The 10,479-nt window shown below is 37.1% G+C and overlaps 1 protein-coding gene across 5 annotated transcripts in view; it reads left to right on the top strand.

Moving 5' to 3' along the window:
* Grik1 (glutamate ionotropic receptor kainate type subunit 1) overlaps positions 1 to 10,479 on the top strand; it is a 453,759-nt gene that overhangs the window by 202,325 nt on the left and 240,955 nt on the right. The gene's annotated exons all lie outside the window — the stretch shown is intronic.

The raw sequence follows: 10,479 nt of genomic DNA, 5'->3' as shown, positions 1-10,479 counted from the left end.
GGGTTCTGTGTACACCAACTCTTCATCCAACTGAAAAAAATAAAAGTTCAATTTCATTTTTGGGGGGTTTTCACTTTTATTGATTAATTCAACATATAGTTTTTTTTCCCATGGGCTCAGTTTCATTCCACAATTACTAAGGACACACAGAGTACTAGACCTCAAGCTAAAGAGTAGGAGCAAAAGACCCTTCAAGTAGTATAGAAATAATTGGTGAGTAATGAGGCAGCAAGACATTAGTACTGTATTTCATTTGTATGTCTTCTTTTGACAAATATCTACTTAGGTCTATTGCTCTTTTTTAAATTAGATTATTTGTGGGTTTTTTTTAATATTGAGTTACTGGGAGCTCCTTTTATATTCTGAATATTAACCCTTTGTAAGATGTATTGTTTGTAAATCTTTTTCTAATTCTGTTGGTTATTGCTTTTCTCTGTTTACTCTTTCCTTTCTGTGCAGAAGCCCCTTAGTTTGATATAATTCCCCACCCAACTCTACCTCAGGTTTTCAACACTAGATGTTAGGTCAGAGGTGAGAACTCAGTAAAGAACACAGGACCAGCCTGACTGGAGATGCTGGGTAGGACCTCCTGGAGTAACTGCAAAGAGGAATCTGATGACAATTATTTGAGCTGTGTCTTTTATGGATAGGATAGGAGTATTAGGTAGGGTGAAAGGCTTAGGTGGCCCGATGTGAAGAGGGGTCCTGAGATTAGGAGAATGAGAATGGCTGAGTGTAGCTATGGCCTGGTGCTGGGCCCTAGGGGATGGGGTGGGTGAGTCATCCCTAGCCCAGCAGGCATTGCTCCTGGGCTGAGTGGGGCCTGCAGGACCTGTGAACCCACTGATGATTCTCAGAGCTCAGATCTCAGGAGGCTAGGCTGAGGAAGATGGGAGTCAGAGCTATTAGTAATGTCGCCCTTTGGACTTGGATTTCATTTCTTAAAATCTACTCTCTTGTATTTATACTAACTAGCTAAGGATTTGAGAGTCTGTCTTTTCAAAGAACAAATTCATTCTGTATTTTCTGTATGACTGAGTTTGAATTTTAGTCCAGAGACATTTCTTTCTGCTCTGACCTTTATTATTTGTCTTCTACTAATTTTGGGGTGTTTTGCTTTTGTTTGTCCTAGTTCCTTGAGATATTGAAATGTTGTTTAGATTTTCCTGCTTTTTAGATGTAGGCAGTAATTGATATGCAGAGGGGTTTTTATGGAAGGATATGTTTTGTTTTTTGCGGTCCCCACAATTGAACTAAAGACCTTTGTTTGCCATGTAGGCACTTATACCACTGAGATATATCCCTGGCCTGACCTTAACTGATATAAACGCCTTTTGCTATATCATATATGCTTTATACATTGTATCTCCATTTACATTTCTTGCAAAGAATATTGCAATTTCTTCCTGAATTTCTTAATGGAGCCATTGGCTGCTCAATTGCCTACTGTTTAATTTCCATGAATTTGCAATTTCCAGAGGATTATTTAACTTGATTTTTACTTTACTGTAGTATTATCAGAGTAGGTACTCGTGAATTCACTTTTCTACATCTGCAGGAACTTTGCTTGTATCCTGTCATAGTTCCTATCCTGCAGAATATTCTATTGAGAGGTATGTATATTGTGAAGTTACTGGATAGGGTGTTCTGTAGGTATTTATTAGGTTATTTTGGTTCAGGGGACAGTTCAATTCTGCTGTTTCTTTGTAGATTTTCTGTCTGCATGATCCACCCATTGCTGAAAATGTGGTGCTAAAATGTTGGACTGTGATTGTGATTACACCCTTCCCTTTAGGTATATTCACAGTAATTTTATTTATTTGTGCATCCTCATGTTAGGTAACTACATAAGGTCAATTGTTTTTTTTTTCCTCTTGCTGTATTGAGCCCTTTATCATTTAATGATGATTTTCTGTCACTTTTTATTGTTTTTGATTTCCATTTATTTTATAATTCTGCTTTCTCTTGGATACTATTTTCATTCCTTTACATTTAGTCTTCCTGTGCCCTTAGAGGAAAAGTGGATATTGTGCAGGCAACAGAGTTGGATCTTAGTTTTTTACTCATTCAGTCATTCTATGTATTTTAATTGCAGAATTTAATCTCTATTTAAATTAATTGTCAATTAGTAGTTTATTACACACATTTTATAACTTTCTTTCAAGTCAGATTATAGATCTTTTCTTCACTTCTCCCTAATAGGTTTTCTTTGTTAAGTGATTTTCCTGCAATAATGAGTTTTGACTCATTGCTTATTAGTCTTTGTCTGTTAATCATTTTTTTTTCCTTTTTGTTTATCATTAGTCTTATAAAAACAACATTACAGCAGACTATTCTGAAATAATAGCAACTTAAAATTATCATGAGGAAATATGTAAAAATACAAAAAATGAAACATTTCACAATTCCATTTCACATTTTGAATTTCTGATGTTTCATTTTACATCTTTCTATATTGCCTCTATTAATATATTAATATTACACTCTTTAGAGTAATTTGCTTTAATCTTCGTACTAAAAGTATGCATGGTTCCTGTGACATTATTATAGAGCCATGAATTTTGTGTGATTTTTAATACCCTCTAATTTTTCTTATTTTTAGTGTCTATTTTGTTTGAAGAACTCCATTTAGCATTTATTTAGATCTGCCAATGATATTCTCTCAGTTTTTACTTAGCATGGAATATCAATCTTTCTTTTATGTGTGTGGTACAGGGTCTCACTATGCAGCTCAGACTCACAGTGATCCTCCTGTTTTCAGCCTCCTCAGCACTGAGATCACAGGCATGTAATCCAGCACCATGCCCAGTCTCCATGGCAGGCTCAGTGAGCCTGGGGGCAAGAGTGGCGTGGACTGTGGTGCCGGGGATCGAACCCTGGTCCCTGTGCTTGCTTAAGCAGGCACTTAGTCTGCTAAGCTATCTCACTTGCCCTGTCTTTTTTTAATAAACAATACCTTTTTTGAGTATAAATTATTGGTTACCAGGCTTGATATTTCTTCCTTACTATGAAAGTCTCGTGCTATTTTCATCTAGCCCATAAGGATTCTGGTGGCACATCTGCTGTCAGCAGAGCTCGGACATCCTCCTGTTCTGCTTCTTTGTTCTTGCTGCCTTGAGAATCTTCTCTTTGACCTTTGGGATCTTAATTATATGTCTTGGAGTACAGCTGGTGGAGTTAAATATGATTGATGACCTTTGTCCTTTCTATACGTAGACATTTCTATCCATCTTTAAACTTGGAAAATTGCCTGTGATTATCCCTTTGAATCAACTTTCTGTGTTATTCTCAAGTCTTTTTGGAACAGAAATAACCCAAATGTTTGCACTTCTTTTAATCCTGTCCCGAAGTTCCCATTAGCTTTCATCATTCCTTTTCATTTTTTTTCTTTTTTTTGTCCTCCAAGCGTGTATTTCAAAAAGCTTATCTTTGAACTCACTAATTCTTTCTTCTGTTTGATCTGTTCTGCTATTGATGCCTTCTATCATATTTTTAATTTTGCTTTGTGTATATTTCAGCTAAAGGATTGTTTGATTTTTTTTTACTTGCTCCCAATTCTGTTAAGTTACTGTGTTGGATTCTTTAAGTATGTCTCTGTTTTCTCGAAACTCATTGGGTTTTCTTACTTAAGCAGTTACTTGAAGTTTTCCATCCAATACTTCATCCAGACTGGTTACTACGCAGTTGAATTTTGGTGTCTTATTTTTAGCAAAAGGTGAGATCACAGTTTCCCAAAGGTGTCTGATGTTTATTAGTATGCAACATCATTTGGGCATTGAAGGATTAGTAATTTATTCCAAATGTTATAACTCTGTGTGTGTGTGTATGTGTGTGTGTGTGTGTGTGTGTGTGTGTGTGTGTGTGTCTTTCTAGGAAATACAAGCCCACCCTTTATGTTCTCTGAGCCCAGAGCTACTCCCACTATTTCTGTACTGCCAAGTCTAGATTTGCCATAAATGCACCCATGATAAATTAGCAGTGCTTCAACAACTGCAGGCTTTCAAATCACAGGTTTCCCCTACTTGGTTACAGGTGTAGATATGTTTCAGCATATATTAGGATAGTAACTAAACAGTGAAATCTATCCCCACACACCCTCTCTTGAGCTAGCATGAGCCCAGGTATGAGTGACCCAGATGCCTCACCGGTCTGTAATCAGGTACCAGGGACTGTACCTCACTCTGTGAGAAATCTCCATAAAGAGATCAACCCAGGATACTACAGTGCATCCGTAGTCACCCCTGCTGCAGTACTGTATCATATACCCAACCCATAGCCACTAAGACCGTCACATCACTAGATGTGGAGGAAAGGAACACAGGCTTTGCTGGCCACTCTTTTTTGTTTAATCACAATGGGCTTTGAATTTGGTACTGAGTTTCAGATCTCAAACATTGACTTAAGTCCCACTCCCTACCCTCCACAGCAGGCATCTCTCTATGCTGCTAGAGTGTGGAGGAGGGGTGACACTTTCTCCTCTATCCTTCCAAAGCATCTTTTCCTCCCCTTATAAATCTAGGCACTGTGGCCTTTCACTTGAATTCCTCAGTTCTTCATGGTAGTTTGGACCGTGAATAACTTCATGTTGATGTGTGTGGAGAGATGATTCTTGAAGTGTCTTACTCAGGGGCTATGACTTACCTTTCTGGAAAAGATACACTTTTAAAATAAATGAGATGAAAGTAAACTGGCGAGCTATTTGGAAAAACATAAACTCAGATTCTCTGTATGTATGAAATAAATTTCAAATTTATACAAAACATGGAAATTTCATAAATTCTGAAAGAAAACACTAGTATATTTCATTATAATCTAAGTGTAAGAAAACCCAGCAATAATTCCAAACACTGTATTTGTCTATTCTTTTAAAAAAATAAGAACTTCATATTGGAGGAAATCACATTTTTTAAAGAAAGTTGCCCTCCCAAATGTATTACTGAAGCAAGCAGTAGGGTTTATTATTCAGCAGTGGCATGTGTTGAATAAAGCTTGTTTTCTCCAAGACTGTCATTGAACATGTGCTGAGTGAGTCACTGATATCTGATGTCCTAGTCCCAGGAAATAAATGTGCTTGGAGAATCTGTTCACTGCACCTTCAGTCCTAGTGCTTACCATCCTCATAAGTGGACTCTCTGCTCACTGCTTTTCCTCCCTCTTCATACGTAATTTTGTGTTTGATGCATTTCTAATGCAAACATGAAGCTTTTTACCAAAGATATTCAGTGTGAATTAGGAAGCATCCAATGATCAAATTTTTATTTCTAATCTCTTTTCAACAACAAAGATAAATTGAACTCAGTCGTATTTGCATGAATGATCCTATGTTCATTTATGAGAATCTTGTATCTAAAGATTTTGCAAAACTAGGTAAATTCCTTGTCAAAATTTTCCTAGCTCATTTATTCTTATTTGAGAATATATGGTGAAGATTCTTTCCTTGACAAAACACCATGAAATTAATCTTGATGTATCACTGTAAATTAGGCCATTGTACTACCTCCATGATTAAATATTCACAAGAAGCACTCATGGCTTTCAAAAAGACTTTGTTTCCTTCCCGCCCCAGCAAAGGCCTGGAAAGTACTGGGTTAATGTGAGAAAACATATGTGACGCCATGAATTTGTCCAATGAAACAGCAACCCGTTTTCTACCAATCTACCTGTGGAAACATGTAAGGTCTCTAGTATGATTTTTACATTTTAAAAACTATTGGATAAGTTAAAATGTGACAGTTTAATAAACATAGTCATGTTCCAACAGATAATTCAGACAGCAGCTCTTAGACCCAGATATAAAGTTAATACATCAAGATGGTTTTGTACACTTCAAGAAATAGGAAATATGTGTCTCACTGGGATTGTGCACATTTAAATAATGTCTTTGTATCAGTATGCTTTCTAAATGATTTGAATATCCTAAGGATAAAAATACAAAGGGCATTTTCTCATAATTTTAAAAATATATACTGATTTGATACTTAATAGTGGCTTAATAATTTCCATGCCACTCTCTTTTGCTATTTTCCTCAGTTTTCACCAGTGTGAAATTTAATCACTCAGACCAGGAAGATAGCTTGCCAGTCTAAGCGCCTGCCTGTCAAGAACAAGGGTACCACATGTCATGCGGCCCCTGGATTCTGGGTGCCCCATGCCAGCCACTGAAACCAGGCTTAGTGTTGCACACCTGTAATCCCAGCACTGGGAAGGCTGAGACAGCAGGATAATTGTGAGTCCAAGCTGCATAGGGAGAGCCTGTATGAAAGAAATAAATACATAAAAATGTCAAGCTTATTTAACAATAACAACAAATGTATTGATACCCCAATAAAATATCTATTAAATTTAAAGACTTTATACCATAAAAATAAACCAAACAACTTATTTAAAATCTAGCTCTCATTTCAAGGGATAGCCACTGCATACCTCAGAAAATATTTCCTTACAGTCGCAAACTTTAAAAAGACCAGGGGACCTTTTTTCAAAGTCAAGACAGCACTTGAAAAGCTAGCATAGAGGACCACTGAGCATATGTCCAGAATTAATACAAGCGATCACCCCCAGTCAGGTGTGCAAGGATTGAAATGCATGTTACTATAAGAGTACAAAAGTCTTTAAAGGGAAACAGCAGTAAGATTTGTGAGTGATCACTTCTAGATCTTCAACGTTCATAGCAATCTTCAAATTGATCTTTTGAAGAAAGTAACACAGTCAAGGTATCCCCTCGGTGGTTTGACCTTCTGAACCTTAACAAAAGAGAAGCCAAAGTTTTAACCAACTGGCATGTTTCTGAAGTGATTTATCACTGGGAAATGACTGCCTCATGACCAAGGTCACCACCTTTCTCATGACTGGCAAGGACACCTCTTACCGAATACCGCTTGCAAATACAGAAGCTTCTCAACTTAGTATGAGGTTACTTTCATCATATGTTGAACTATAGTAACCCAAACTTTAATTTCCCCAATCTTCCAAATGGTCTAGCCTAGGACACAGTGCACTACAGAGTTGGTTCTTTCCCCTTCCTGATCATGTGGCTGACTGGGCACCCAACGCCCATTACCACAGTGGGTAGGGAAAGTGATAGAAACGCAAAATTCACAGTGCAATTTCGACTGATTACAAATTACTTTACTATCATCATAAAGTTGAAAAATCAAAGTTTCAAACTATTATAAGTCAGGGACTGTATTTTATTATCAAAAAGAAATTAAAGAAGAGCCTCACTGAGTTAACTAGTAGGTGGGTAAAGACTGTTTTGATGGTGTTCTCCCGTCAATGAGTGCAAGGACAGGAAGTGTAAGCATACAACATTCAAAAAGAACTGTGCTCTGTCTCGCAGGACCACTAGCTAAAGGAACTACCCTCAGTATCCCTCACCCCAGCTGCGGGCACTCTCCCTGAAACACCTTTCTCCTCATTCTTAACCACATTAAAGTACCTGTTGTAAATGTCACCTTGACATCTATACCGGAACATCTTATGCAAAAAGAATGCCTTTGTCTCTGATACTCATAATCCTGAACCTGTTTTATTTATAATCACAGCACCCTTCACTGTGTGACGTCATATCAATTATCTTTTTTAAATGTATTTTTATCCCTTGACCTATAATTTTCATGAAAGCAACAACTGTAACCCCATTGCTTTAAAATAGTCCTGACACATTGAAGACACTCAGTACGTGTTTTAAATGAAGGTAAATACATAAGAAAGTGCCATTTGATTTTATATTCTCAACACAGTTTAATCTGCAAAGCATGCCTGTTGAAGATATTTTAGGAGCTGTGTTATTTCCAAGACCAGTTTTTCTTCTCCTTAGTGGAAATGAGTTTAATACATGATAGGTAGTTTTGTTTCTAAAAGAAACAAAGAATGATGCCAGATAGTAGAATTCCTTTAAATTCAATAATTTATGATAAATATATGTATAAAACTCACCTCAAACAATCTATGAATTCCTATTTTCTTAAATATAGATTTTCCTTAAGAACTACTTAGGAATACTTTCAAATCAAACAAAATTTTAAAGTCATTATAGTTTTTCTGTTCTTTTTCAATATGTTTTCAAATTTATCATTTTTTATACAATTATGTCCTTTATTCTCTTAACCTTGATGTGTCACTATCTTCTTTTTATACTGACTCAATCTTTATTTCCACTGTGTCACTTAACAATGCAAGATTTTTTCAGAAGAAATAAAACATTTCCACATGGCTGCAAGGATAGTTCACACGCATCCTCTTTCCATGAAAGAGATAACATCTCAGAAAAGTATTTGTTCATCCTGAATGTGTAGTTTGGAATCATCATGAAGTGTAAACGTGGCTATAATTAACAAATATTATTTCCTAAGAGAAATATATGCACATACATTATATACAACACACACATGTGCCCAGCCCCCATGGATACACAAATGCATGGAGCAGGGGCATAAGAGTCACAGGTTGATGATATTAACAAAATTAGCTATGTGGGAAACCCTACTGAAGGAAGATCATCCAGCTGTTTTCCCCAGTGCAGCTAACTTCTTCCAACTTTTGGCATGTCTTCTGATTTGCCTTTGAAACCAAGCTTTCTCAGTGTCCTTGTGATGGCCCTCAGTCATTTCTGTATAACTCAGGTAGAGTGGAGAATTGGCTTCCCATAAGCAAATACACTGAGTCTTTCAAGGAGCAGGATAGCTTACAACAAAAATCAATATCGTATAAGCAAAGCTGTCCTGGTGGTGGACAAACCTGCTTGGCGAAAACTAGAGGTATTTGTCCTCAAAGTCATGCTTTGGCACTTCAGATGTTCCCAGACTTGTGTTTCAGATGATGATTACATCTGGCAGGAAGATTTGGTCAAACTATCTACTTTGTTCATTTTATGACTGCAAAAGTAACTTTATAGCAGGTTTCCAGAGCTGGGGTAGGAAGCTTCCAAGTGACCTCTATCTTGGCACCTGGCATGAGAGACAAATGGCAATGTGCACAAAAAGTTTAGTTTGCCCCAGAAGAGCTAGCAAGGCCTTTTCAATGTCCTGACACAGGACTGTGAGTTATGCAGTGAGTGTGAGAGAGAAAAAGCTAACAAAAAGCTTACCACGAGTTAAGCAGAGCCGAAGGTATTGCCAATATTTGGATATGGCTGTGGGACAACAAGGCTCTAACTGAAGTGCTAAAAACAGATCTCTTTCTCACTTCTCCTTATGGAATGTGCCTCTTTTTATTCTGTCATTCTTGGCATGGCTCCTCACTTTTCAAGCCTCCACTGTCATTTCTTTCTGCCTAAGTATTTCCTTTCCAATATTTTGGCTGAATGTTCAGCTTTGTTAGCAGAAATGCAAAGTGAGCGCTTTGAAGCATTACCCAATAAAATCCAATTTTAAACAGAGCTACAACTTTACCATCCTCTGGGAAATGAACCTTCAGTTTTTCTGTACTTCAGACACAAAGGTTGGAACCAGAATCACTATGCAGGTCAGACACTTGCCAAGACTGTCAGACAAGCCACCCAAGCATCATCTTGCAGGCCACATAAAAGGAGACTCTTTGGAAACATCTAGCTGCCTTTAAATCAGTAAGTACAGATGACTTTTCTTATAATTTTGGGTAAAACACAAATGGAAAGTATCTCAACCTCAAATCATGCTGTTTTAACTGCTACAATTACAAAAAAACACAAAAGGAAGAACCTAAAGTAAGGTCACTTTTAAAAATTAAAATCATTTTCAGAATAGTTTTGCTTGGTAAAATTTAGATCCCAAGAACTGTTGGAAATCAGGGGATATAAAATGATCTTTTTCTATATTAGGGACCAGGTTACCTAACTGTGTCCCATGGTTCACGGCCTGTGTGACTTGCCTGAAGAGACAAGAAAGTTTGAAAATAGGTGGATGTTTCCGGATGCCTTGAGAAAGCTCATATTTACAGCCTCTTGTGACAAGATAATATCTCCTGGAGAAACCATAAAGAAAATGCAGGCATGGGGAGACTTTAACGTGCACCTTTTGCTCCCTTTGAAATGCTAAACTTGTTACCCCTTTTATTATCCCATTCTTGTAACAGTCACTGTTCTAAGAAAAGCTCTTTAACCCCCTTGAACTTCTCCCTCCAAAGATCAGTGAGTCAGTCTACTAGAGACAACTCCTCTCCCCCTTGTATCAAAAAAACATTGCCTTTTGTCTTCTTTTATTCTGTTATTCCCTCATGAGATATCCTGAAGTCTGATCAGCCCTGGCAACTGGCACCCAAGACGTGGACATAGTTCTGTTTGGCTACATGAATGACAATGAATACTCTGACCCCAATATAAATATCATGAAAGCCTTCAGAAAACTTTCCCTTTCATAAAAATGGCTACCTCACAAATACATACATCAATTTTTCTAACACATTCTTAAGCCAATACAAGTTTAATATCATCTAGAAATTTTATAACTTTTTCTAAGGAGATAAGTGCTACAATGCCTACTTCACAGACAGTGATACAAA

Source organism: Octodon degus, unplaced genomic scaffold (assembly GCF_000260255.1).
Source record: "Octodon degus isolate 3935 unplaced genomic scaffold, OctDeg1.0 scaffold00264, whole genome shotgun sequence".
NCBI lineage: Eukaryota > Metazoa > Chordata > Mammalia > Rodentia > Octodontidae > Octodon > Octodon degus.
This window is presented reverse-complemented; position numbering and strand designations above follow the sequence as displayed.